Source organism: Diplotaxodon limnothrissa, linkage group LG17 (assembly GCF_057381915.1).
Source record: "Diplotaxodon limnothrissa isolate DT_005_m linkage group LG17, D_limnothrissa_male_GT1.1, whole genome shotgun sequence".
NCBI classification, from domain to species: domain Eukaryota; kingdom Metazoa; phylum Chordata; class Actinopteri; order Cichliformes; family Cichlidae; genus Diplotaxodon; species Diplotaxodon limnothrissa.
The window spans coordinates 1472789-1484950 of NC_140612.1; the positions used below are offsets into that span (position 1 = coordinate 1472789).

At 44.7% G+C, this 12162-nt stretch overlaps 1 protein-coding gene across 2 annotated transcripts in view; it reads right to left on the bottom strand.

Annotated features, from left to right (window-relative positions):
• Positions 1-897: 897 nt before the first annotated feature.
• LOC146614431 (uncharacterized) overlaps positions 898-12162 on the bottom strand; it is a 57044-nt gene continuing 45779 nt past the window's right edge. For both annotated transcript variants that reach the window (XR_014907013.1, XM_085376419.1), the window contains exon 4: positions 898-2137. The gene's annotated coding sequence lies outside the window, so the exon portion shown is untranslated. The remainder of the gene's footprint in view (positions 2138-12162) is intronic.

The window sequence follows — 12162 nt, forward strand, 5'->3', positions numbered from 1 at the left end:
GTTACGGCTCATCGCCGAGGGTTAAATGGCTCGTTGTAGACACTGCAGGGTGACACGTGAGCAGCTGGAGGGACGGACAAACTGTGACCGTGTGTGGGGTTTCTAGTGTCACAGCACAGAGATCTGCGTGCACCACTGTTTGTGGGAACCAGAGCCCAGTGCTTACATAACCAACTAGGTCGTCATGACAACAAATCTAACAGTACATCATTGTCCCAGCGGCCCTCCAGGTGTTTGGAAGATGGGTGTCAGATGATCAGAGGTGTGTCCAGGCTACAAAGTCTTTACGCTGTCGGCGCTGCAGAAAGGTGGGGCTTTGGAGGGCGGAGTCAACTAACAGCGGCCTACATCCGATGTTAGTGCTGACGTTCACCAGACAGTGTTTTGCATATTATTTAAAAACTCAGCCTGAATCCTGCAATTTTTAAATTCACACACAAGAGGGCGACATTGCATCTATAACACCGTGCGGGTCCTCAAAGGGAGGGCTCAGCTTTGATGCACTTGTGTTGGTTAGAGAGGTCAAAGGGCAGAAGTAAATCCACAGTAGGGACCGAAACGCGAACATTTTTAATTTCATTTTTGCGTCGCAGTCATCTTTCCATCCTTTAAACACAGACTCACCAGAGCCTGCAGAGCCTGAACCACAGCGCGTCCTGTCTGCCCATATGGAAAAGAAATAGTAAAAACGTATATGTGATTACTCGTGAAAGTGGCCACTTTCTCATTACTTTCATACAATAAGTATCCAAAACATTCAAGTTTCATTGAATGTTTTGGATATAATTTTTCAAGGGATCTTATATCTGTTTTCACTCTTGTATGCTTTTCATACAAGTTTCACACAAGACAGATACAAACTTTATAAGATTGATATATATCTTTTCCATATGGGTGAGTTCAGGATTTGTGTAAAAACTATTCAGGTAGCAGGACGTGTGCCTGCTTTGTATGCCTGCACAGTGATGAATAGTACAAAGATGCTGTGTACGCATTAAGCAGGCTGCATTTGAGTCGCTCAGTTGGATGCAGCGTTTTAGAGCATGAAGACAAGTAGAACAACACGTCTACTCATTAGCAGCTCTGAATCAGCCACGTTAGCACCTTAACACAGACATGAATCATCACAAAGCCTCATGATTAAAAAAGCAAACCAAAGCTCACGACGAGCTGGCATTTCAACAAAGCTTACTAACTTATTTCAGCCATCATCTTAAGAGAACACTTCAACAGGAAGAGAAGCTCTTCGATCTTCCTGATGACTCGCTGCAGTTTCTGAGCTGCAGCCACGTCCCTGCATTTTACAACAGTAACACAATATCAACAAATAGCCATATGAATAACTGTTGATCTGGTAACATGAGTGGATGTTGAGGGTTTAACTGAGGGCTCTGTGCAGAGTCAAACTGGACTTTTCCTTTTGGAGCCTTTTGGAGTTAAACAGAGTTACCTGACAAATATCTGAGGCTTACACCATTCAGGAAAAGGACTGATCAGAAATTATGGATGGAGCCCTGCAAGCTACACATGCAGCTAACCAATTTTCACTCGACCCTTTTGTCCAATATGGGAAATCTCCAGCATAGAAGCAGAGTGTGGCACCGGCCAAGGGACCGAGCCTCACCCCGACCCAGAGTCCAACACCATCAGGTGACGTCACAGTGGCCTCCACGTTTGTAAATCCACCCTCCTCCAAACACTGCTGACCCAGGGCAGCAAAATAAAGCCTGCAGAGGCACAGCTTACTGCATCCGTACCCATAAAGTCACCACTCTGACTTATTTTAACTACCGTTGACGTGTAAAATAACAAGCTCTTCAAAGGATTTGTTGCAAAAAGCTCAGAACTGAGCTCAAAGGAAATGAAAACAATCAGGGCTTACACAAATTCTGAACCAGCACCAGCCCTCTGCGCGATGAATGCAGGAGTGAGCGAGGGACACAAGCAGACACACATTTTGCTCTCGGGGGAAAAAGGCTTCCTTGTGGAGGTGAGGGGAGCGCTCGTTGTCGGCTCTCGCGCTGGCTTCCTGTTCTATTCTCTCCCAGGAAGTGACACCAAGAATGACAGGCCCAGGCTCCCACGGGTAACAGTGATGTCACCCTCGTTCCGTCCGTCCGTCTGCTCCCATCTGCGCCTGCAAATATAGACAGGAATGATGTGAAGTGGTGACGATTATTTTATGTAAGCTTATATTCTTGTCCTGCGTGTCACTCCTGCTGAGTCACGTAGAACACTCCACTTTGCTGATCAGTGGGCTTTCTTCTGAGTCGTGTGGTATTTCACATGACCTGTGGTTAACTTGGAGACAGGGACGTATAATTGGATGGACAGCCGGAGGGAGGGATGGAAGGCGAGCACGGGAAGGAGGAAGATTCATCAAACAGATGCACAGGATGTTCACGCCATTTAGCAACAACTATTAGTCACACTGCGGCACCGCTGTGTGCACCACCTGCCACAAGCTGCATCACCACACACCTTTAGGTGAGAACTGGAGAGTGAGCGCGTATGTGTGGGTGAGTCGCCGATAAAGAGATGGAGATGTGTTTGTTCTGCGGCCTCGGATTCGCTGAAAAGCAAAATAGCATCCACTCGTGCGGTGCGCGTATGAAAGCAGCTTCACCTTGAGAGATTGCAGCGACATCTTGCAGCCTCTTAGAGAAATGAGCCGATGCTGACTGTGGCGTCTGCTTTTACTTCACACGCACATAAACAACCAAATGCAAACAACGCCCTCGCATAAGCACATCAACCTTCATGGCTTTTACAGTGCAGTTCACCAGCCAGCTGCATAATGTGCAACAATCAAAGCACCACATTCACATATAGAAACCAAGGCTGCGCTCTTTCCTCAGTCATGAAACTTCAAACTGGGAGTCAAAGGGCAGATGTTGTCCGTGCACATGCCCCACAGGTTGGATCACCTTCTGGAGGAGGTTCAGTGATGTGCCCCCGGGGCAGAGTAGTGACTGGAGCACACTTAAACGGTGAGGGGGACAGTCAAGTCAAATTCATTTATAGCACATTAAAAACAACCACTGATGACCAACGTGCTGCACACTTAAGATAATCAAAAGTCTCTGATTTAAAAGCTGAGGAGTAAAAGAGAATTTTTAGATTTTGAAAGTGTCCCATGTTGGTCCTGATGTGAAGGAGCAGTCACAGCTACAGGGGTAATGAGGAGGCGTTGGATAGGAATGCTGTTATGGAGAGAAATACAGAAGGACAGACGATACTGGAATTTGCAAATGGCTGTGATGAACTAGGAGGAACATAAGGTGGCACAAGAGAAATGAGCAAGTCGCTAAGAGGTGGACTGCATGCTATGCAACCTGGGAGCAATATCAGGTCATGAAAACTTTGGAAATCAAGAAGATGCAAGTGAAGGCAGAGGCATTAACTGGTTAAAGTTGAAGAAGGAAGAATTCCAGTGGAGATGAGACGAGACAGGATAGTAGGGAAGAATTACCAGATGACTGGGAAAGTACAGCAGTAGTACTGGAAGTGCAGGATTAGTACGGAGGAAGTGAAGTATCAAGAGAATGAAGAGTGGACCTGTGGAAGTGTGGAGATGTGCAGGAGACAGGGCAGTGGACTTTCTAACCAGATGAGGAGTGTATGAGGGAAGCAGAAAAGGTTTAATGGTACCTATTTTCAAGAACAAGGGTGAAGTGCAGAAGTGAAGCAACCACAGAGGTTCATGAGCCACACCGTGAAGCTACGGGAAAGCAAGGTTAAGAAGAGAGGTGGCGATCAGTGAGCAGTGGTATGGCTTCATGCGTGAAAGACCTCCACAGATGTGATGTTTACGTTGAGAGTGTTGAGGGACGAGTACAGAGAACATCAGAGTGGCTCTGTGTCTTTGTGGATGGGACTGGTACTTATGGAGCACTGTTCTACATACGTTAAGCACTCTTAACTACACGCCTCATTCACCCATTCACACACATGCCTAAGCACTTTTAACGTAACACTCTCACGCGTACCTCGGGAAAAATGTGCCCAAGGATACTTGGATAGATGGATGTACAGGACACAGGGATCGAACCACCGACCCACTTCACTGGGAGTGACCCGGATGGACAGGATCAGAAATACGGATATCAGAGGCAGTGTTGGTCAAGGAACTTGAAAAAAGTAATCAGTAACTAATTACTGATTACTTCCCCCCAAAAGTAATCCCGTTACTTTACTGATTACTTATTTTCAAAAGTAATTAATTACTTAGTTACTTTTTAAAAACACGATTTACAACCTGAAGAGGTGATAAAGTGATAGATCTTTCAGCCCAATTCTACTTTTTCTGTATAATCCATCATACAAAATGTAATCAAATGGAAAAGTCTCTTTTTTAAACTTGTTTTATTAGTTTTAATCTTTTAACTTTATGCATCAAGCAAAAATTTAATTATATGCAACATTCTCTGACTTGAATAAATTAGTTTAACATTTAAACCTATTTTCTGCACATTCCAGCACATAAAATAAAATATTTTTTGTGTTTACACTCACTCTTTCAAATAGATGCAAGTAAAACACAGCAGAACATAAATAAAATCAAAGACTCAGCGGTCCTGTTGCTCTATTTTCACCTGTAAAGCAGGAGTGGGGTAGGCGGAGGGTTACCCTGGTGCAGGTGTGCCGCGGTCAGTGGAAGAATCCGCGAGTTTCTCTGTGAGTTTCCCATTACATCGTAGCTACTCGGTGCTTGTTGGAAGTTTAGGGGTTTTTTTGCTGTAAAAAGAAGTTTTCTTCCCGCGCACAGCGGACACTAATGTTTTTGTCACTTTTTATGGAATCAAACTCAAAGTAAGGTCAGTACTTCCACGCTTTAAACGCTGCACGCTCATACTCTCTCCCACACTCGATATATGATCCATTGTTGATCTGCACACAGCTGTTGTCATGAACGTCGCACTTGCTTACGTCACTGTCATGAGACACTCTTGCAAAAGAATCAAAATTTTAGTAACGCAGTAACGCAGCGTTCCTACGGGAAAGTAACGGTAATCTAATTACCTTTTTTACAATAGTAATCCCTTACTTTACTCGTTACTCAAAAAAAGGAATCAGATTACAGTAACACTGCCCATCTCTGATCTCTGACGTGAGCGCTCACGTTGAGCAGTTTGGGGACAAAGTTATAATTTCTCCAAATGACGAAATATGTTAATTACTCACATTTCATCGCAATTAAGAATCCAGTTACATTAACACAGATTTGGAAATTCCAACAAAAACCAAACAGTGTCTATAAACTATTAGTAGATGTTAGGAAACACAATCTAGCAGCCGCGCTGCAAGCGCTCTACACCAGCCGTCCCCAACCCCCGGGCCATGGACCGGTATTGGTCCGTGAGTCGTTTGGTATCTGTTTCCTGAAGGAGGTATGCAGTGTAGTTGTATTGAATGAAACCCCTCAATTATTCCTGCAACAGAGAATGACTACATAGTTCGACATGTGGTATTGAAAACCATTAATCACCCTCTGCTTTTGTGTCTGCTTGAAACTCTCCCAGCGGCCTACTCCTCTAGCAGGCAGCCTGTCAGACAGATCCAGTACCTCAGAACCGCCGACCCGACACTGATCTTCCCTTCCCGTCAACAAACCTCCCCCCTGTGAGCCATCTTACTGTTCAGCTGTTTCCAGGAAAATTAGCGTGGTCTGACACTGACACGAACAGGCAAAGGCCAGCAGATTCAGTGTATGCATTTACAGGCGATGAATCACTGCACAGTCACTGTTTAACTGCCATTATTGATTAGCCCAATAATACTATCCAGGAGCGATTCCCTGAAGAGGACTAACATGCTGCCATTATGAGTTTTTTCTTTTGTTTCCTGTAAGTTGAGAGTGAAACATTTAGCAGGGGGAGAAAAAACCACAATGTAAAGATCTCATGTGGTTTTAGCGCGCTAGCTAGCACGTTAGCTAGCACATTAGCTAGCACGTTAGCTAGCATGTTAGCTAGGACACAAACCTTCTGACTGTGTCACCAATCCTCAGGAACGATGGAGGCCTCCACAGCTAATTACTGACAACATCCATAGTCCACCATAGATGGTTACTGACTGCATTCAAACCAAATATGAACCACTGTTTGCAACAATAGTTTACTCACTATTTGGTTCAACTTTATCATCATCAGAAAAGCCTCTTCCACAAAGAAACAATAGAAAAAAAGTAGATTTTTAGTCTAAGGTCAGTATCATGTCTGCCATCTTCAATGCAAACTATACCACAATATGACAAACGCAAAACTTATCATACCCTTTACTGCTGTTACACAACATCTGAATTAATGGATAAATGTCAGGGCACAGGCATTTCTCTCACCAATGACATTACCATAAAGCAGTTCATGCTGTATGGAGCGTACGGCCCCGGGTTACCGTGTGTATTAATGTGCGTCAGTGGCGCGGTTCAGGTGGGGGTCGTGCAGAGTAAAAGCCCAGAGGGATGTGGGCACGAGCCCCAGTGAGGAGAGCTACTCTGATGGAGGTGATGGTGATGGAGTGTTGGAGCATCAATCTCAGGGGAGGAGCGTAGTGTGGCTCACAGTACCACACACAGACTAGTCTGTTTTACTGGAGCCTCAGGTGACTCTATCCTGGGACTTTATGAACAGGTTTTCAATTTCAATCCATGTTGTAAATCCGGAGGACAAACATGTGACAGCTGAGTTTGTAAGATGGTATACTGATTTTTTTTTGCAACAGGAGACTTCCTGTTTTTTTCCTGTGAGTGTCAGCTGATCGGCAGGTATAAATTAAAAATGAAATGAAATAAATTACTATTAGCCCAACCCCCACTGAAGTTAGCTGGAGTGCATTGCATCGTGATGTTGGCTCCCGGAGATGTTGTCATTAGCTACAGTGGAGACAAACTCAAAGGTGTCATAACTGCTTGTCTTAGCCCTTTAAGACCTACTATAGAACCAAGGCCGCCAGAGCTTACTTTATATTTTTACATGCTGTGGAGCCATTTTAGGGAGCATTTCAAGTTGCTATACATCAATACAACTGTTATAGCCCACATTTTAATAATATGTCTGCATTAAGTCCATAGTAACTACATTAATTGCAAAAAAGTGCAATAAACTACAAAAAATTAGAAAATCGTTTTTGTTTGTTTTTACATATATTTCTACTTGGAGAAATTTAAGAGGTTTATCCCTCAAAACTTTAAATACAAAAAAGTTGCAAAAAATAGTTTACAACAACAGGAAATTTATTTTGAGTGTCTTCATAGTTTTATTTTGGAGATACACCAATTTTTATATACTGCAGGAAAAACAAAAAAACAATCCTATGATGCAAATTTGCAAAGAAAACAGCAGGTGCATCAAAATAAACTATTTCCAGCAGTGCAATTCGAGTTCTAAGCATCCCAGCAACTATTCAGAAAAGCATAAAGTCAAACATGACCAGTATAGGCTTTTAAGGCCTACAAGTAAAAAACTACATTTTCCGTGAAAATGACGTCACTTCCAGTTTCGGGCAGGAAATGGCGGACATGCGATCGTTCGCGCTGACGTCTGTTTCACTGTGGGAAGTGTTACGAACAGCTGATCGGATCGGCAAAGCGTGTTTCTGGAATATTATGTTTTTGTTCCTGCAAGAGCTTTTTATGCAGTTTTTGCAAAGCTTTATGTGGAAGGAAACCGTGACCGAGGACAAGCTGATGGCATAAGATGTAAGTACAACTCCTCCGGTTTCATATGCAAAAAAATTTATTGCGCTAGCTTATGTGGTTCCGGTTCTACAGGGATTTAAAAATAGTTACGCAAAACGGAGCGTGCTGCTCTGATCAGCTTTAAAGGGTTAATGCTGCACCAGTCAGAGCTTCTATATATGATAGATGGAAAACTGCAGCTTCCAGTTTGGAACAACCAGCTGATTGGAGCAGGGTCACCCACAGCATCAATGAGTAGATAACACATGTGAGGAAAATCTGTTTGTTTCATGTATCTGAGAGAAAGAAATCATCCAATATGATGACACTGGTGCAAAGTTAAAGAGTCCAGACTCCCATGGATGTTACCCTCAGCAGATTCTGTTGAAGCCCACATCACAAGAGAAACCTCGGAGTTCCTGAACTCAACCCATTTTCCATTCTGGAAGGGAGACGGGACAAAACAATAACTTCTCCTTCTAGAGAATTTCTAACAGCTGGCTTTGGTTGGCCGTAGTTCTGGGAAGGGATCACTGCTTCAGACCACTCCCAGCGCCGTCGCCGCCAGCCAGGCTGTCCTGGCATGGAGGCCTTCCTCCCAGGACACAGATAAACAATCCTAACAGGCCAGTTTAAAGGGGGGGTAAAAATAGCAGCAAGCTCATAGACGTGAACTTCACTGGAAAACAGGCCTTTTTAAGATTCCAGGAAGAAAGCAAGCATGAAGGAAGTGATGTCAGAGCCTCATATCAAATGGATGTACAGAAGCACGGAGAGGCTGATGTGGTATCGAATTGGGAAAATAATCTGATGTCTGTGTTTAAAAGAACGGCTTTCAGTCCTCAGAGAGCGGGCGGGGGGAGGGGCTGGTGGGGCTGACTGTGGAAAACAGCACCGACTCATCCCTGTTCACACACACACGTCGGGTGTTGCTGTCCTTGTGGGGACATCTCACTGACATAATGCTTTCCCTAACCACAGCCCAATTGTAACCCTGACACTAAAACCACAGTCTGAAATCTCCGTCCCACGGGAGCTGTTTGTCCCCACCAGTATAGTAAGACCCCGTACACACACACACACACACACACACACACACACACACACACACACACACACACACAATGGCGATGTGGTGCCAAGAGCGGCTCATGACGCAGCTCGAACACTCGGGCCTCGCTGCCCGGCAGACACACAGCAGCGGTGTGATGGATGTTCTCAGGCTGCGGACGCTCACACACTGAATTAGTCAGCAAAAGCTCTAACCAGCACTTCAAAGTTCCCTGGCTCTGGTCCAGGGTAGCTTCCTAAAAACGAGCGTCACGTTTACAGTAAGAGCTCGTACATTCCCGGAATCCCCCGCCTGCCGACACATCGCCTTTTCCAAAAGCTCCTCATCTGAAACTAAATATCCCGTGCTTTCACATGCACCTCCTCATATCTGTTTGTGGCTGTTCTGTTAGAAACTGTAGGTGAACTGACAGCTAGTGAAAGATTCACGCCAAGGTCTGCTGGCAAGAGTGTAAACAGTCTGTGTGCAAATGAAGAGTCCTTTTTCAAAAAGAGTTGGCAGAAGTTCAGCGCTCGATATCTCTCTTTATACACACTGGGATCTGTGAATGTATTATTTGTATTATTAATTCGCCTGGATTTCCAACTCGGCTTGTAAACAGGTTATGGAAAGTTTTTAATAAGCTGTCACTGAACCTTAGAAAAGCGTGATGGATGGGTCCACACCTACGTGCTTCCTTTTTTTCCTGAGACCAGCTAAGATGAGGGGCAGATCTGTCCAAACTGCCCTGTTGAGACTTGTTTAGATTTCTTTATTCAGATTTCCATGAACTGAGGTTCTGTTGGCTTTTAGATGCCATCACTTGACTTTTCATAGAGTCACTTCCTGCGGTTTCCTTTGATTATCTACTGACAAAATGAGAGCTGTTGGAATTTGGCTGCCTTAAACAAACAAGGAAGCAAAGCTCCGCCTCCTACATACTCTAAAACCATTCACAACATGTTTGGACTTCAAGCACCACGTGTACATTGACCTCACTATAGTATTACTCTACAACTCGATTGCGGGTGTTGATTTTAGCTGGAGAGAGGAGCTACAAGGACATTGTGCAAAGTCACATGGGATTAAAAAGTCATTAATATTTAGATGATCAGACAGGCTGTAAAAGCAAACACAGGTTTGTGGAGGTTGTCTAAACCAAACGCCGGTGGGGCTGAGATGTTACTGCATGGGAGGAAACAGCAGCCGGTCAAAGGAGTCCTCTGACAAACTACACTGCTCACAAAAATAAAGGGAACACTTAGACAAAACAATGTAAGTCAAACTGTCCACTTAGGAAGCAACAATCAGTGTCACATGATGTTGTGCAAATGGAACAGACAACAGGTGGAAATCATAGGCAATTAGCAGGACGTCCCTAATAAAGGAGTGGTTCTGCGGGTGGTGACCACAGACCGTTTCTCAGTATCTCAGCTTTCTGGCCGATGTTTGAATGCTGGCAGTGATTTCTCTCTAGCGGTAGCGTTAGACAGAGTCTACAACCCACACAAGTGGCTCAGGTAGTGCAGCTCATCCAGGATGGCACATCAATGCGAGCTCTGGCAAGAAGGTTTGCTTTGTCTGTCAGTGTCCAGGGCATGAAGGCACTACCAGGAGACAGGCCAGTACATCAGAAGACGTGGAGGAGGCTGTTGGAGGGCAACAACCCAGCAGCAGGACCGCTACCTCCGCCTATGTGCAAGGAGGAACAGGAGGAGCGAGAGCTCTCCAAAATGACCTCCAGCAGGCCACAAATGTGCATGTGTCTGCTCAAACGGTCAAAACAGACTCCATGAGGGTGGCCTGAGGGCCCGACGACCACGGGTGGCGGTTGTGCTTACAGTCCAACACCATGCAGGATGTTTGCCAGAGAACACCAAGATGTTGGTGCATGACCGGTTTGGCAGCGGGTCAGTAATGGCGTGGTGTGGCATTTCAGAGAGCCTGACTTCCATTAGATACCATGATGAGGTCTGTGTGGAGTTTGCATGTTCTCCCCGTGTTTGCGTGGTTCTCCCCGGGTACTCCGGCTCACGTGTGGTGTCAGTTTGAGATTCCTACATCGCCTTGTTCTCGAGTTATCATATACACAAGAGTTTTAGAAAGCTTGATCTCAAACTCATCAGAGACTTTTGCTGATACAGCGATGTTATCAATTTCAAACTTTATCGCATTCAAAGCCTGCGTGTCCATGAGGCTCTCCCGCCTGCAGGGTGAGGACAACACTGATAAAACTAGAACTTCCCTTTAGCCAGCACGCTCAGTAAACACATCCTGAGCTGTGTGCTGTCCCTGTGAAAGCACCAGTGTTACAGTGGTAGGAAAATGTGTTTGCCCCGTTCAGAGTTCCTGTTTCTTTGTATGTTTGTTGCACTTAAATGTTTCCAATCAACCAGTCGAAAAAAAGAAAAAGAAAAAATCAATCAAAAATCGGCCGATAGATTTGACTTAAATCACCAAATACTGGTATCAGTTTAAAACAGATCGCTTAAGCTCTGATTGAGAACTTGAAACCTCTTCACAGTCCTTCAGATCACTTCCGTCAAACGTCACCCTCCCAGTGACATGCATTCTGTTCTGACTGAACTATTTTTGCAGTTTTAGACTCTTTCAGCTCATGAGTTGGGTTTTGGACCCATGCACTGGGTTTCCAGCTGCGCTTTCAGATGCACCACCACTTCCAGCAGCAAACGGCACACGAACAACGTCTGCAGTTTTGTTTGTGTGGTGGAACGTTCAGCAGCTAAAGACACAGAAATGTTTCTCAGAGACAGCAAACCACTCCCATGAGCAGCACTGCCAACTACGCCTGCATTTTAATAACTGTTGGACTCACATCAATAAGGACGGGATGTCGTTTATGTCAGAATTCATCATGTGAGAATCAGGCCAGAGCAAAGTTCTGTTCCAAAGGCCCGATCGTGAGGAGCGGGCAGCGTTCAGCACATATTCATTAATCGATAACAAACGGCTGCACAACACGCTGTGCTTCAAAGAATTTCAAATTGTATATAATATTTCGCAGTTACTATTCCTACATGATTAGGACTGAAACAGTGAACTGACAACTGTTCAGGCTACTGTAGGGGTTAAAAACAGACATACGGCTCAGTGATCACCAATAAGTGATCCATCAACCAACGACTGCGGGCATGTAGAAACCCATTATTTAGTGCAAAACGCTGATGATGAGCGCATACACAGCCATGCGTATAAAAGATGTTTTAAGAACACAAGTGGTGCTGTGTGTGTGGATGTGAACAGACAATATGCGTGACTGTGTTCACCATCTTCAGTGCTGAGTGCTCTTACTGTCAGGACTCTCAGATTTGACTTGGAAATGAAGCGTAATCAAGGCCCACTCAGAGTTTCACTTGAGAAGCTATTTTACATTCTGGTGCCTTTTCGATTAGTCTGGTGTGACCTGGACTGT